Genomic DNA, 17,245 nt, shown 5'->3' on the forward strand with positions numbered 1-17,245 from the left:
TTTGGTTCATACTAACTTTCTGTATTCTAGTCTTCTTTCATTACAAGGTATTTTAGGGTTATGGAATGAACACTGAAAATTTAGAACAGTCTTCAGAGCCAGGTTGATCCTAATGTTCCTGGGAGAATGTGTTTTTTTTTTCCCACTAGACAGATAAAGAAAATATGATTTGATGTTGTGGCATGTTTTCTCAGTGAACAAAAATGCATGTGAACAAAATAGTACCACTATTTTGTGTGCACAGGGGAACACACTGACTCTTTCCATAAAAGGATATATTTGTTCATTAAAGCTGTCTTGAAGTTCATCTTATCCTATAGTAGCTGGCTATAAATGGATGAGTGTATTTAGAATGTGAAGACAGAACTTGAAGTTAATTTCCAAATATATTTAGTTCTGTCTGTTGTGTCTTGGCATTTTTGAGCATCGATTAATATGTCTTGGTGCAGGAACAGCTTCTTCACAACTGGAATGATTTGCTTGCCCAAACATGCACAGCACTCGGGGACATGGATTTCAAACCACATACATGCGATTTTTGTGCATACTATCTTGTCTATACTCGTCATTCATCTCATATACGCTGGTAAGCACGGGTTTACTGCAGTAAGTCCAGTTCTTGAAGGACCAAGTTATAGGCTGCTTGCAACAGGTCCTTTCTGAAGCAATTAGTAAGTTTCTGATCACTTTCCTATGTTTTTCACACTCAGCTGAGTAAAGAAATTATTTCACTACCTACCAAGACTGAATATTGGGATTATTTTAGGACCGATTTTATGTAAATCCCTGTGATACTTTTTCTGCTTGACTTACCTTAGCTAGCTGTTCTGATTGAACTTTGCAATGGTAAACCATCACCAACAGCTTACCAGGGACATTCGGTTCCTATAAATATAATAAAGGTATTTCTTGAGACTCCACACATTGCATTCTTCATATTTGCTGAAATGTGCTGTTCTGAAATTCAGTGTCATTCGAGAGCTCTGGACAGTCAAATTTGTGTGAAATGTGCTGGAAACACATTATAGATCTCACATTCCAGACTGAATTTGGCTCTACATTTGTAAATAATAGTTTCCTGTGAAATCAGTGTGATGGGTGGTGTAATAAATGATTTCTTTTCCACCTTTGCCTCAACCAAGCTGGGAAAAGTTAATGCAGAAGAAAGGAAAGTAGATGAAATAGTTTTGTAGATTTCAAATCTGAAGATGTGATAGACCAGCTGAACTGCAACTCCTGCAGTGATTTTCTGTATGTCTGAGCGATGCCACTCACTGTTATTTGGGAACTGGAATTTTTCTGGATTTAAATTGCAGTGGATTTTGGACACTAGACAACCACAAGGGCACAGTCCCTGCTATGTGTTAGAATTTCAACAAACGGCAACCTAACTGTACATGTCACAAAATAATTGTTTGGGTTTTTTTTCTGGTTTCACAAAGAGTATTAGCACCTCTAGGGGAGACAATAGTTAGTTACTGAAGTATGTAGACTTATGACACTCTTACATGACATTTGCACCAAACAATTAGTAAGTGAAAGGTTAGTTATGTCTCAAAAATTGAAGAAAACACAGTATACATTTAAATGTGCTTAGATCAGTAAATGTCAATGTGCTTTTGTCTGTATGAGTGAAAGTGAGAGCATTTACATTATAGCACTGTAGTGACAAGTGTATATACTTGTACATGAGACTGCTATAAGTTTGGGTTTTTTTACTCCTAAGCATAGTTTTGCTCTTTGCTGGTTTGGCCATCTATTAAAGCTCCTGATTTTGTAGACTTTAATGAGCACTCATTTGGACAGATGTAAGTCTAAAGGTTAAAATGAATACAAGTGGGGAGGGTATGTTGCTGTGACTTTAACATGGGGTTTATGGAAGTTTTAAAGTACTAGATTGCTTAGGATCCTCTCTTTCTGTTCTGAGAAACAGGAAAAGCTCTATGTAGTAGAAAAACTGATCATGTTCCAAAGACATTGCTGAACTATGTCTATATTAATAAATCAGTGCAAAATAACAATAAGAAGGAGTTTAAAATGCTAATGACAGTCCTTTGCTGTCCTGCAGACAGGCCAACAGGTTAAGTCCAGACTGTTATTCTTAGATGTAGCAAAAGTTTCATAAGAATGATTTTCTCTTACAGCATAATGAGGTATTTTAAAGCAAGTAGTTGGCAAGAAAAACTCACTATAATTGCCTTTATTGTCTTTGGTTGGTTAATTTTCATTTCAGTGGAGTGTTAAGGACATTCAGCTAAACAACTGGTTTAGGATGTGAGAAGGAAAATTACTTTCCAAATATTTTTTTTAGAGAACCAAGGCAGTAGAGTGTGTTAGGGATCTCAGCCTGTTTCAGCCAACCTTGCATTTGCCCTATTTAAGTCCGTCAACTTAATCTACCTTTTACATTGTAGCAAGTAGAAATATTTGCACTTTGAGAATGGAGATATCAACTCGTCTATGTCCAGCACACTTCACTGTGCATCACAGGCTCGTGGTTTATTTACTGCAACAGGGAATTATTTTGGTTAAGCTCAATTTTCTTATCATAAAGGTGCTAGTTCTTGAAGTTGAGGGCGTAAACCGAGTGTTTTTATCTGGCCACAATGCAGGACAATAAGGAAAAAAGCAATCAGGATAGACCAAAGAGGCAGAGCTTTGCACATTAAGGACATATTTTTTAAAGATTTTGTGAAGAATACCCTGTTTAACTTGGCATATCTGAGACAGTAAGGCTGTGCACTGTCCTTACCAGAATTTTCTGTTTTCTATATATTTTTTTGTTCTAATAATCAGTTTTATTGTAGAAGCTACACAGCATAATTGATGTATTCCATAGTCCTTAAAAAGACCTTGTGTTTACATCTAGCAAAAAAAATGAAAAGTATGAAATATATCTGTGAAATAAATGGTATTTTTAAACCAATTCAAACACAAATATACAAAATATGTTTACATTCATACCATTGGGCAGTCTCTGTTTTATGTAATTCATGCAAAGAGTGGGTATTATGCATTATTCTTTTTTATTTCCTCCAAGATAGCTGGATTCATCAGCTTTTACAGCATCACTTTTCAGCTACTGCAGAAAGGTGTTACAGAGGTGCCTCTTGCCAACTACTCATGAGAGCCGTGCTGCAGAAGCCTCACATAGACATCTCTTGTGTGCAAAGGCAATCCTGAGTATTTTAGGGGCACCTTGGAGATGCAAGTATACTATGAGGACTATCAAGGGCTCCAGGACTATACAGGTGTGGTTATATAGTATGCAGTTCTGTCCAAATCTCTTAGTACTTGTGTACAGAGTCCGATGCACTTTGCGCTTTGCCAATGTTTGCAATAATTTTTGTCATTCGACCCTCTTTTGCCTCCTGCAGAATTTAAAGTTCTGGGCAAGTTTCTGTTTGCCTCATTGGCAGGTCTGGGTTTAACTTGCCATCTGAAATATCAATGAAACTAAAGAGGAGGTATTTTTTTAATTCTGTTTAGGAATAACAAGAATAGGGCAAACAAGTGACCCATGTGTTACTAAACATTAAATTTTTAAAATATATTTCAAGTCACAGTTCCTTGTAATGCTGTGTAATCGAATCCAGTTATGGAACTGTAGCTGTGCATAAAATAGCTGACACTTTAAACTGGATCAGAAACTCTGGTAGCACATCCTTGGCAATGTTACTAAGGAGGAAGAAAATGATCTGTAGCTTGTCATTAATATATCACTGTTTGCACAGGATAGCTGAAGCACAGAAAGGAGATGTTGAAAAATTATTCCTGAACTTTATTAGGTAGGCTATGATATGAGTGACATCCACACAACTTGCTGGAAGACTAACATAACATGTCTTATTGTTGCATCCTATGAACACATATATAATTTAGCAGTCATTGATCAAAATAGAAAAGAGATGTTAAATCTGTGACATTGAAGAGTTTTTCTCCTGTGCAAGACATTTGAAAAGAAATCTGTACTATCCATCTCTATCAGAGCTGTGCACACAAAAGACTGATTTAGACAGCATATAGATGCTTCCTAAAGAGCTCTGGTGTGATTTGTCCAGGTGTTTTTATTGCAAGTTTTACAATAGATCTGAATTACATTTTTATTTTCAAAAAAAAGGATGTAATGAAGACATCCATTTCAGATTTTGTTATTTGTATTCACCTTGGAAGCAAAATTCTCAGGTTTAGATTTAGTCACAATGATATTTACACAGAAATCTGTTGTTCGTGACAGATTTTTACGTTCAGAAATCAATCATAGCTCTGAGAAGGAGAGATGGGTCCTAAGTTCCATCCATATGCCAAGTGGGTGCAGAAACTGCCAAATAAAGGCATAAAAATTTGCCCTGGGCTACCATGAGTTGGTATCCTACATTGGTATTTTCTCATTCCCCTTCTGCTTTGCTTCCCAGAATCTGAAATGTAATGATGTTGCACTGGGGGAAGGAAGACAGAAGATGGCATGGTCTCTGCTGGGGTAGTTTTAAATGTGTAGCAGTAATGCTGCACTGTTACCGTTAGCTGTGATCAAATCTGAATGCTTCAGTATTTTTCTGGAATAATAACACTCACCTCTTAACTCTGAATGGGGTTATAAAAATACATGAACTGTTTTCTTGGCTGGAAAAATGAAAGTTTTCCTTCTGGAAGTAAGGGGAAAGTCAGTATCGCTTCCAGTCTTTTGGGCTGCTGTTTAATCTACAGCTGGTGACAACGGTTTGAACAGCACAGTACATATCTTTTCCTCTACCACTCATTACTATGTTTTAACAGAAAAGGGAGGGGTTAGGAAATGAGAGATGAGAGCTCTCTCTTTTTCACACTTGGCTCTAACAGTGAAGAGTTCAGACTAGCCTCAGTGGATAGTTAAACGTTTTTAGTCTCAACACTTGTCTTCAGTTTTCTGCCTGGGGACCACTCACCCATCTAAGTAACCCAACAAAAACCGAGCAGGAGAAAGAGGATCCTATGAGACTTGGTGCACTCTCCCTAGACTGTGTTAAGGCAGAGGAAGGTGCATACCCTGGCATGAAGAGGCCATGGATTTTTTGTGCCACAGATGACTTTTAAGGCTCTGTTTCTGTGGAAAATCGTGGACCACCTTTGTTTTTGGGGTTGTTTTTTGGGGGGAGGGGTTTTGTTTGTTTGTTTTTGGTTTAGTTTTTGTTTTCAGTTCAGCATAAAAGGGGGCAGTGGCACTGAAGGAAGTGCTGGTGGTGTGCTCTACCTCTCCTGTGGGTGGGAGTCCCAGAGATGATGGGGAGGTAGGAGGAGGTAACACAGCTGATGTTACCCTCCCAGAGAATGTCCTCTCCAGGCGCTGTCTCATGTTTCACCATTCCAGTGGTGCTAGAGGGCAGGCATTGCGGCTCTTCATAAGTACCCGAGGACGGTATATTTGGTTGACTGTTCCTGTATTTGTGGTCTGGGTAAAATGATAAATAACTGAATGTAAGAAGGACATAAGGAGTGTTAGTATATAAACCAGAATCTTTGAATTAATGTTTGCACGAGCTGTAATCTGACGTTTACTAAATTATGTATTACATGTTTCTGGAGTCTTTTTCCTGTTTGTGTTTTGTGGGGTTTTCTGGAGGTTTTTTGGCTTTTTTTTTTGAGAAAAGTGATAACTCTACAACTTTGTACCATGCCACCAGTGAAATTTTACAGTTACAATGTACTTCAGCAGGAAATACATGTGAATTTTTAACTGATTAATTATTAAAAGCATACCAGGCACATTGCAAACCATGGCCTACTTCTTCCAAGCATTGTCTGGCCACATGAGCAGCCATGTCCATCCTTGTAGCAGTGCTGAGCAGTGTGTGACCACTGCCACATGTGGAGCGGGGCACTTTCTTGTGTTTTAAGTATGTGCAGGCAGTGTAATCTTTTCTCAAAAAGATGGATTTTTGCAAAATCCATTCCAGATTTTTTTTTTTTCCTTTTCATTTTCACATAAACCAAGCCATGCTGATTTTTTCCTACTGCTTGCTTTTAGGAAACAATAACTGAGAAGCTAAAGTGTTTGGAAAACGAGGTGGAGATTCTAAGTCTGTGAGGCCATTATTGTGCATTACAACCTGGTAGCATCACATTCGTGCTCCTTCATTTGTTTTCTGATTTCTAAAAAAAAAATTGTGAGGGATTTTCATATAACATATCATGACTGTGTTTGGAGCATTTGGAGAGTTTGGTCTCTAGAGTCGTACTAGATAGAAGAGGTGAAGTACTTCTTTAGAATCATAGAATGGTTTGGGTTGGGAGGGTACTTAAAGACCATGTAATTCCAACCCCACTGCCATAGACAGGGACACCTTCCACTAGGTCAGGTTTCTCAAAGCCCATGGCTCTGGTCTTCAGTCTTTTTGTCTTGGACATATAGAAGGAGCTACTCAAAGCAATGAAGAATGTGTTGAATTCACCAGACTTTAACTAGATGTATCCAGCTGGACCTTGCTAGACCTTCCTCTTCCACCACCCAGCCTGTCTAAGTTTTTGTGAGTCTCAGAGATTTTACTAACAACATTTTTCTGAATATGGTGTCAATGCTTTCAGCATCATTTAATTTTTTTTCTGCAACGGCCTCTCACAGTAAACCAAAGTCTTAATAATTGTTTCCACATAAATTACCAAGAAGCATGGTGGGAGCAAGCTGAGTGACACTTGAAATGTTAATTCTTGGGAATACTGACAGCTCTGTATATTTTGCAAATCAAATTAAATCAAATCACAAATCTATTGCAAATTGGAAGGGATTCCAACATTAAAATAATTCAGAGTCTGGGGAGATTGACTTGACATATGGAAAATATTTAAGAAGAAAACTACACATTTTACTGCATAATGGTGATGACTGTGCAAAAAGTAGGAATTATGATAACAATAATACTAATTAATAATTACTTGGGAGTTTCAATAGTAAGGGGAAAATGTAGGGGAAAGTATTGGCCTGCAGTGTGTAGCCAGTACCTTTGGCATTAGTTTTTCACATCTGACTCATATTCTTAGCTCTTTTGCTCATTGATACTGTGCAATGTCTGAAAAAATTCACCTCGACATAATGTATAGAGAACAGATTGTCACACTTAGTCTAATCAGCAATCCTGCATCTGATACTGTTTTGTCTATCTTTTGGCCTTTCTTTCATATGCAGTCATTAATGTCAGATCACTGGGATTTATTTTACTTTTGTTTTGCCCATAGCAATCAAAACTGTGTTGTTACTAAACGCTCCTATGGGTTCATTCTTGAAGATAGCTGTGGCTTATACAAAACCTACATATCTGCTTGGATTTTAGCTAATGCCACTGGTGATGTCCCCACTTAAGGAAAATACCTGTTGTTTTGGTATTTTGCTAAGCACTGATACATGTTGGGGTTTCTGAGTGTGTATTTATATGTGTCTGTATATGAAAAAGATTTTAAAGAAAAATCTCTGGAATACCTCTTTCTCATTTCTTGCCCTTGGTCAGGAGATGATGGGCTAATGATGTTCTTCAGAGAGTGGGAGACTCTCTTCCTTCAGAACTGCCAAACTTCCTTCACTGCTTTTGGACATGCAATGTTTAAAATACAGTGATAGTCCTCAGTATAAATTGAAGTTACCTTTAAAGGCTCCTCTTCCCTTCTCGTCTTCTCTCTCCATTATTGAAAGTCTTTGTATTAGTTGTGTGCATCTGAAAAGAATTCTGCTATATATATGCCAGTACCCAGTTTTCATTATCCTATAAGCCAGGTAATAAACTAGTATCTGGGGGTTTATGGTATACTGTGTAGCCAAAGTGTGGGTCTTGCCTTCTTTTCCTTTGTTAATGATTTGTTTACAATGTAAGTCTTCTGAGGATGCTTATGAGGAAACATGGGCACCGTCTTTTCATTGCAAGTGCAGCCCATTCTTATCCCCAAAGCATAGATGCCTCCACTTTGGGAACCGTCACTCTGGTATCTGGATGGATCTGAAATGCTGGTAACAGGGACCTGCAATTTTGTTGAAAGAACAGATCATATTGGTTATGATTCAGATCCCCCGATTATCAGGAGTTTTGCTGGCTGCTCAGTTGTTATCCTCTGGTTCTTGCAAGCTGCATTTGTTTTTGAGTGGGAATAAACTCCCTGTCACATGGGGGTTTTTGTTAACGTAGTACTCTGACACACTTTGGATGAATGATTCCTCTTGGCATCTAGAAACTCAAGTTCATAAAAGTGCATCTGCCTGTGGGCTCCTGTTCAGATTTCATTGGTTTATTTTTGACTTGTAAATCCATCAATTGTTTGGTACATAAACAGTGGGAAAATCTATTTTTTTCCTATACTGTGCAGCAGAAGTGATGTTTAATGGCAGGGATATTTGAGAAAAAGTTTTGTTGAATTTCTTGTGAGGATGCTGAAGGTAAAATCCATCTTTATTCCCTGGAGCATAGACCTATTCAGATGTTCAGGACAAGTTCACCTGTGGTTCTGACATGGCGTGGAAAATGGTTCTGCGTCAGTGTACATTGGTAGAATTTCAGTAGCTGTGGTAGCTGGTAGCTGTGAAGTGTGGCTATTTTACAATATCATGTATTGCTATCTGTTTTTGTTTCTGTTGGACTTTTCAGTTCCCACAAATTAGTTCTGAGAACTGAAGAGGAATGCCTCTCTATATTTAAACTGATAAATAAAATCTAGCTGACATGTGAGGCATGTGGGCTGTTTTAGCACCTACACCAGCCTCTTCTAAGAGTGATGTGATGGTCTGAGTTTCTATGGACGAAAGCTGCTGTAAAACTGATGTAATCCAGAGTTGCATGAAGTCATCCAGCTTCTGTGTTTAAAGATTTATGCTTGTGCCCAGTTAATTAAAGTATAAAATTGGATTGTTTTTTCAGACACACGAGTGCATCCACAAGACATCCTGAAGATAATGAGATCTGATAGTTAGTGCATTGGTAAATGAGACCACATTTTAATAAGTGAGTAAATATGGCCTCAATATACAAATTTATTCAGCACTGCTGTATATCCCTTTAGTTTGTGACCTCAGAGTAGTCATATACTTATAGTGTCCCAGCTTGGTTACTTGAAAATACCATAATATGAGATGTGATGACAATAAAAAAGCTAATTTCCTCCTGTTATTTCCCTTGACTTATTTTTTGTTAATTCAGCAACATTTCAAGTTTTCCTCAAGTTATGCAGCTTGTAGAACAGCTGAGCTTATTGACTGTATTTACAAAAAGACAGAATGATTGTGCAATATGGTGCAAGGGGCACAGCAATAAACAAGCGTACTGACTGGGGCTGGCTGTAACATCACTGTAGTGATGCCATGATACCACGGCTTGAGTAAGGAAATGTTTTCGTCAGCAAAGCACCAGAGAAAATAATGATGTGGGCAAGATGAACCATCTGTCTCTCCATCTCTAATTTTGTTGATACACCCCCTACCCCCCACCCCCCAATTACGTTAGAAGTAACATGCATGCACATGCATTATCACACCGTTCCATCCAAACTCCACAGGGGAAATGGTGTCCAGCTATACTGCTAGGGTTGCTATTAGTAATAAACAAATCAGCTTCTGTGCACAGAGCATTTTTAACTCAAAGCTTATTTGATTTGGGTTGCTGTTACTTGGCCCAGTTTCCATTCTGCTTTATAGTGTGTCAGGATACATGAAGCTCTCAATCTTCTTTAGGATAAATTCTCTCCAATATCCACTTTCTAGCTGTACGATAATTCACAAAGCTAATAAAGGAATGATCACTGAGACTGAGCTTGTTGCTATGCAACTGCATTTCTAAGATAACAACACAAGCCATTTTTATATATCTGCTGTATCTTACACAACTGAACTCATTTATACTTTATTTGGAGTGAATCAGGTTATCCTTGACAACTTAGTTTAAAGGCTGTTTCAGCTTGGAATGAGAACTTTTTTTTTTTCTTCCTAGAGGATAGTTTTTAGATCCCATTTTTTCCTTGGTTACTGACCCAGTTCATGACAACTGTTCATCTGGCTATGCAATTATAGCAGGATGGATTTCTCAGCTGATCAAAATCCAACACATTTTTAAAGAGTCCTTGGTAGAACATGATTTGACTTGTTAAACAGAAAATGTATTCTCTTGACAAAGACACAGATGTATGATCTTCAATATTGAATGCTTAATTCTTTTACTAAAATCATTCTTTTACCAAATGCATATGTATGGTATATGTGTGTATGCGTGCATATCTATATATCTATATATCTATATATCTGTATCTATCAATGCATCATAGAGCTGCATTCCCCATTGGCCTTAGGAACAGAGGATGGTAAAAGATATTATATCAAAAGCAAGAGTCCATTTTGCATTTCTGCAGTTTCTGTATACTGGTTAAAATCTGTCTTGAGGAATTTTTCAATGTATAAAAGGAGGTACAGAAACCAACTTGAGAATATATTCAGTTTGAAATTAACTCAGAAAAGAGTGAAGTCTTTCTTTTATGTGAAAATTCTGAAATTACAATATTTCCAAACATTAACTTTGCTCAATGTTTATATCACAGTATTACAACAGACTTCCAGTGTACCTCCTGTTTCTTGATGTTCTGAACACCTCTGCAGTTTTAAATCACCCAGTGTCCATTGGCAGTTTCTACAGTGCAATTATGTGCTGTGTCAGTACAATAAGATTGGAAAGCAGAGTTGTAGGGGTATAGCAAAATGAACACAGTATATTTTAAAAATAGAAAATCTGAAAAATCATACAGCACTGAATGAATTATTCATTCCATAGCTAATTACACTGACTCATTATTTTAGAATTTTACTGACGTTGACCAAGGAGATGGAATTCAGTTTGCAATTAAGACACCCCAAGGTACATCTCTTCATCTAAGCTCACATTATAATCAGCAGAGGTCAAGGATTCAGCTGGATTCAACTCTGTTTTCTGTTTACAGGTTCTAGGCAATCCACAAGACAGGATTAGCAGATCTAATTTAAGACTTACCTTGTAAGTCTTGCACTTTTTGAGTTTTGCTGGATACAAACAGAATAAATTACCTCTTTCCATGGGTTTGAGCCATTTATCTGGGGGCAGCTCAACCCTGTGTTAGGTATTTATTTTTCATTACAGAGTTCTGGAGGTGACACTGACTGAAATGTGAACTTAGATGTCTGTAGCAAAGTTCTGGTTGCCCAGTTACAGGTCTAATAACTTTTTAGATGCTGTGGTATGTCCTACTTGTTCTCCAAGTGCTGTTACAGTGACCCTGTAGAGCCTTGCATGAAAGCCTTTGCTAGTGTCTTGGATATCCATGTGGTACCAGGCTGAATCTGACCTGTTAGCTAGGTGTGTGTTTGAGCAGTGGAATCCTGCCCAGAAAAACACACATAGATATTAGGTACTTTAATCTGGAACTGAACTGCATCCAGAATTACCACTAAACAAGCAGCTGCCATTTTACTTTAAAGAGTTTAAGTGTGAGACACTGAATACAAGGGGATGTTGTTTGGTTGAAACTTCATCTATTCATCCTGGTACTGGATGGTAGTTGTGGTCTATGGGAATTATGATGATGGCAGCAAGAGGAGGATGGCTGGTATTAACTAACTGCAACATGACATCCTTTCAGAGCTGGACCTCCTCTGGCCTGTCCTTCTGTGACAGACTGCAAAGATCAGGAAAAACAGTAGGCAGGCTTGAGGACAGTTTGCTTGAAGTCATAAGGATCTTTCTGGCTTAGGAGACGGGGAATCTGCTGCTGTCTCATTGAGCGAGCCAGAAGTGATGGAAGTTGGATGGCTCACATCTATCATGTCTGAGCCAGCTGGTGATTGCCTCATGCTGGGAGAGTGTTGCCTGTTCTCAGAGGAACTCCATCCAAGGTCAGTGAGAGACTGGAGCTACTGTATGAAACAAGACAGTTTTAAAAAAAGGAACAGTTATTTAAGGTTATGTGGCCACGCTCCTGTGGTTTTCTACACATTCACAGTGAAATAAAGGTGTCTATAGCCATGATACAAATTAGCCAGGTTTTAAGGGTAGTATACAGCTGGCAGTATATGGATATTATGTCTATCTGTCTTTTGGCATTCTACTGTTGAAAAATATTTCCAATCTAAGTTAACACAGTTGTAAGAAAAGGCAGAGGGTAAGAAAGCTAACTGTCTGTCAAGACTCATAAAAGGAGATATAATATTTTTTAATACTGTTCAGGGTTTCAGAACCCTTTTCTTTTAACATTATAGTTGCAATTTTTTTCTTTGAATGAATACGGAAGTTTCCTGTTTGGACAGATAGGAATCCCTGACTTACTTCTATTCACACAATCTGTGAGCATGGAAACCTGTAATTTTTTACAATTTGATTCCTGCTGCATAACACATGGCATGTCTGGTAATCACTGACTCCGGAAATAACTTAGAAGTGTCCTTTGTTTTTTTGTGAAATGTTTAGAATAGATTAATCTGCTTTATGCTAAATGGAAGACTGTTTCTTTAACTCGTGTTTTATACTGTCAATCATTATAATTTAGTATTTCGTCATCTTTGACAAATCCTTTCTAAGTTTATCTCTGCAATAAATCTTTGTCAATATTGCTCCCTTTTGTCAGTCTTTTGGACCAATGATTCTTGACTTACAAAACCGTGTACTTCACTGCATCAAACTGCTTTCATGCGGTACAGACCCTTTGACCACAACAGGAGTGGTATCCTTGCTAGTCCTCCTCTAGCCCATAGAATTACGGTGAGATCTACCCTGAAATGTGTTCTTGTGGGAAGTAAACACAGTTGACTTATCCACTACACTGACTCATCCGGTGTCTGTGTTCCTATGAACACAGAAAGACTTATATTTTTAGTTCTGCATGTAACTTCTGATTCACACTGAAATGTGCTGATAATTCTACAGCCAGTCTGTGGCTGGTCATGCATGAATATGTAGTGTGGAAGCTAAATTCATGCTTCTCCTGCCCTTATAATTTTGTCTAAAACTAGTTTCAGTTCCCAAGCTTGCTCTATTAGTGTTTGCCAGCTCATCTAAATGAGTAAAGGTGATACAGTGATTGGCAAGACCCCTCTATAGAAGTCATATAGAGTGGGTCAGCAAGAGGGAACAAATACCACCGAAGAAAATATGTTAGAACCCATCTTCAGGGTTGTGTTCTGTGGATGCCCCAAGGAACACTTGCAAAATCATCATCAGTAATTTGAAAAGTCACATTGATACAAACGGAAGTATTAGAGTCTATATTCTGGTGTTGTATAATATAATCCTAAGGTTTTTAGGTGAAATTTCACTTTTGTTAGTGAAGCTGGATTTTGTGAGGCAGTATTTCGGAAAGTACTGTGTCTGTGAAAGATACTTGATATTTTTCTCGAGGACATTCTCAATATACAGAACTGTTCTGCCTTTTTGTTATTGTTGTTGGTTTGTTTGTTTGTTTGTTTGTTTGGGGTTTTTTTATAATTTATTTTTACTCCTCTTTTTTTTTTTTTAAGAAAATGTTAGTACTAGTCTTGTGAAATCTTCAAGACTGAACTAGAAAACTGAAAATAGAAATTTTTTCAGAAATGGTAATCAATTAACTTTCTTGAAACCAGTCCCCTTCAGGATTTATGCAAAAATTGAGGTCTTCCCCATTAAATAAGAACTGAAAATCTCAATGTTTCTCTCAAGAACCAAGAGCTCTGTCAACAAGCTTAGCAAAAAAAAGCTGCTCTACCTAAATGGTTCGTAGGAGTTTTTGTAGGAGTATTTTTTCTTTCTGACAAGCTTCCAAATCATCTCAAAAAGACTGTTTCTCACTGTTGTTACACGCTACAGTCTTTTCACATCCTCCAAGTATTTTCTTAGGAGAAATGGTACAAAGAATTGTATCTATTTTATATTTTAAAAGGTATTTGAGGGAAATGCTTCCACTGAGATATAGTGATCAGCCTGTAACTCACATTGCTCAAAATCAAAAGTCACTGTTGTCTTCTGTAAGTGTTCTTTAAAATTTTCCCAAGAAAGCAATGAGAATTAAGTTTTAATGTTTTATCCTTTACTTTTTTAAAATTCATGTCTTGCTTTGTGAATGAACATTTTGTGAACATGTCAATGGCCTTATTTATTTGTATTTTATTCTTTCATTGTAATCACCCTCATGGCTAGGCTTCACGAATGAAGATTTGAGAAGGGCTCTACCCACACTTGCTGCAAGCGCGCTGAATCACCCAATATACTAACAAATATACCAACAGAAGAAATGCGCATTTAATTGGGGCACGCAGTTTCATCATGAATACTTATTTGATAATACAAAATAATATTAGAGTGGTAGACTGCTTAATATGTAATAAAGATAAATTTACACTGTCCCAAATATCTGTCTTGGCAGATATTGGAACTAATTTGTAAATACTTCATAAGTTAATGTCCAAGTCACGTGGAAATGGAGATTTGGACTGGACTGACAAAGATAAGCAGCTCTGAGTCACACAGACCAATCATCAGAGAAAATATATTGTCAGCAACAGTAATTACAGCAGGTAATTTGTCATTTACCCTGTTACAGACCAGTAAATATGATGAGTTTGAAACACACCAGCTGTCACACAGCGTTAACTTTGATGTTTAGGGTTTGGAACCTGTCATAGAATCTTTTAATGACAGTGCACTTAAAAAAAACAAAGATAAGGTTTCACACTGTTCAAAGTGGTGTTAAATGGCCAGTCCTATTCAAGATAAGATTGATTTCTGGAAAGGTGAGGGTTCATCAAGTGTAATTTGTTTTAAATATTTGTGTATTTTTAGTAAATTTGAAGTGTGTAAATACTTAGTAAGAAAAATTTATTACCTTTTTCCCAGCCCTTCAGAAGGTGGAATTGGATTTGCTTAACTTCTGTCTGAATGATTTTAGTGTCTGAGAAGTAAATAGAGTTTATGGTTGATAGTAGTGTGAACAGATATTCCAGTCTGCTTTGAATACCCTGTGTTCATTTGCTTTGTACACCTTCCGTGGAGTGGGCTTTATCTTAGTTTGAAGTCCTCCAAAGTTGTTCACAGCATCTCAGCTTAAATCCTAACTTTTCCAAAGAGCAGCCATGTGAAGCAAGTAGGATTATAAAGGTGAAGTTGTGCTGGGATGATAGTAGTAGTAGCAAAATGAAGTATCAGGTCAAAGTTTACTTTTTTCTTAACTCTGATTTGATTCTAAATTCAGATTTTGAGTTTTTGAGATCTGAGCAATACTGTATACTGTATATAATTTATGGTTCTGGTTATTAGAACAATTCATGATGTCCTTAAGCAGGACAGCAAATTTGATGGCAGAATTTTTCGAATATATAAAGTTTGCTAAGATGTGTTTATGCAAATACTTATTTATCAATATAAAATGCACATAAGTATCTTAAAAGTATTTTTCAGCCGTAATGATTCTATGATACAGATAAGTACATAAATAATTATTTTTAAGCTTGATAGACACAGTTGAACTGTGGCAACAAAAACATGGTGTGGTCTGGAAAATCTACCCATGAAGCAAGTTAACCAGGGTCCAGTTTCATACCATTGCAGGGGTGGCGAAAGGAGGATGAAAGCAAGTTTCATTGCATCTTCGTTACTATGCCATGCTGGGTTTTGTTAGGAGCAGACCAGAAGGCTCTGCAGGTTATGTCCTGGCATCAGACTCTATATGTGAACTGCAGAAGCCAGGAGAACTTCATGGCTTATAGGCTGGATATATGTGTTAACTCTCCCCTGAAACTGTGCAGTGGTGAGAACTGACTGTACCATTCTCCCCAGGTGCTTTTGTTTCCGCGGAAGGCAGCTGATGTGCAGTGTTTGTGAAGGATACATTTACTGTGCTGTTTTGCTGCACCTTCGTAAACTATCAGGGAGGATGTACCCTAGGGAAAATTGGTGCGTCACTAGAGATGGCATCAAAGCTGACCAAAGGGCAAAAGCATCAATATTGCTTTACCTTACCATCACTGAAGCATAATGTTTTCAACTAGAGAACCCTCTTTAAAATCAGGGGAGTGATATTTAAGGAAAGCCTCCTCTCCCTCTTGTCTTGTCAAAAATAGTACTGTCCTTGATATCCAGTGAGTGAGCTGAGTGTCTGAGTCACAGCACTGCCAGGGAAATGAGAAGAAACATCTCATGCCTTAAGAAATCTCCCTGCTGCATGAAAGGACAGAAAACAACCATTTCTTTCCTAATATTTATGATTAGGTAAGTTGTTCCAGATTCCTGCAGATAAGAGCAGAATCAAAGCAACAGCAGCAGTTCATCCACCACTGTGGTCCCTCTTGTTTTCAAGCACTGACCTTGATAATGATTTTGTAATGTTCTAACTGATTTTCCACAAGTCCCTGGAGTGTATTGACAAACCCTGGTCACAATGCCATGTCCAAAAGAATAGAAGAAAAGCACCAGCTGTTTCTAGAGAGCTTTAAGTACCTTTCTGTTTTATCAAACCAAGTTTGGCCAGTCCTTTGATTGAGACATCTTTCCTTTGTCCCACTGTGTATATCCAACCTATTAACTCTGTGCCGAAAAACAGTTCAAAGGTGGTTTTGTGGAACCCTCAAGTCATGTGGATTATCTGTAAGTTGTTACTAGTGAAATATGAGAACAGGCAGCAAGTTATGAACCTCAACAGCAGTCAGGTTACTGTACAGCTGTATTTGTGCAACAGAAATGAATCTAGGTTGGAGGCCAAATATCCAATGGATATCTGTTGCTGGTGGCAGACTTGTTATAATGTGGAACCTTTTAGTAAGGAAACAGTAAATAAATAAAAAGGGTTGAAATTAGGAGAAGTAAAATAAATTCAGTTTGCTGATGAAATTGTATTTGCAGCTCTAGTTTGGCTATTCTACTAGCGATAAAGTAGGGACCATTACTATAGATGTAGAACTTGCTATCATTGTCACTTTGGACAACATAAAAGAAGATTTTGAAAGCATCAGTTTATTGTAAGTACCTGGGAGGTTTCATGTACGGTACAAGTTGGAATTAAGTAAGGTTTACCTTGAAAAAAATAATGCATCTGGCTAGACGCATTATAAAAAAAGGTGAATTTATGAAGAAATACCTTTTAAAAGATAGAAACAGGATTTTAAAATGCCGCTGGTAAAAGAGGCAAGATATTAAGAGATCAGTTTGAATTAAGACAAAAAAGAAGTGGGTGACAAGGTCACAGACCTTATGTCTAGACTGGAATCTCTTAAGGTGGGATTTTCAAAATCATTTTGCATTTGCATTACAGTCCT

At 37.5% G+C, this 17,245-nt stretch overlaps 1 protein-coding gene across 1 annotated transcript in view; it reads left to right on the plus strand.

Annotated features, from left to right (window-relative positions):
• NELL2 (neural EGFL like 2) overlaps positions 1 to 17,245 on the plus strand; it is a 144,333-nt gene that overhangs the window by 80,178 nt on the left and 46,910 nt on the right. The window lies entirely within an intron of this gene.

The sequence above is a fragment of the Empidonax traillii genome, unplaced genomic scaffold (genome assembly GCF_003031625.1).
Source record: "Empidonax traillii isolate 1590-97213 ecotype Southwest subspecies unplaced genomic scaffold, ASM303162v1 scaffold374:size1477467, whole genome shotgun sequence".
Classification (NCBI taxonomy): domain Eukaryota; kingdom Metazoa; phylum Chordata; class Aves; order Passeriformes; family Tyrannidae; genus Empidonax; species Empidonax traillii.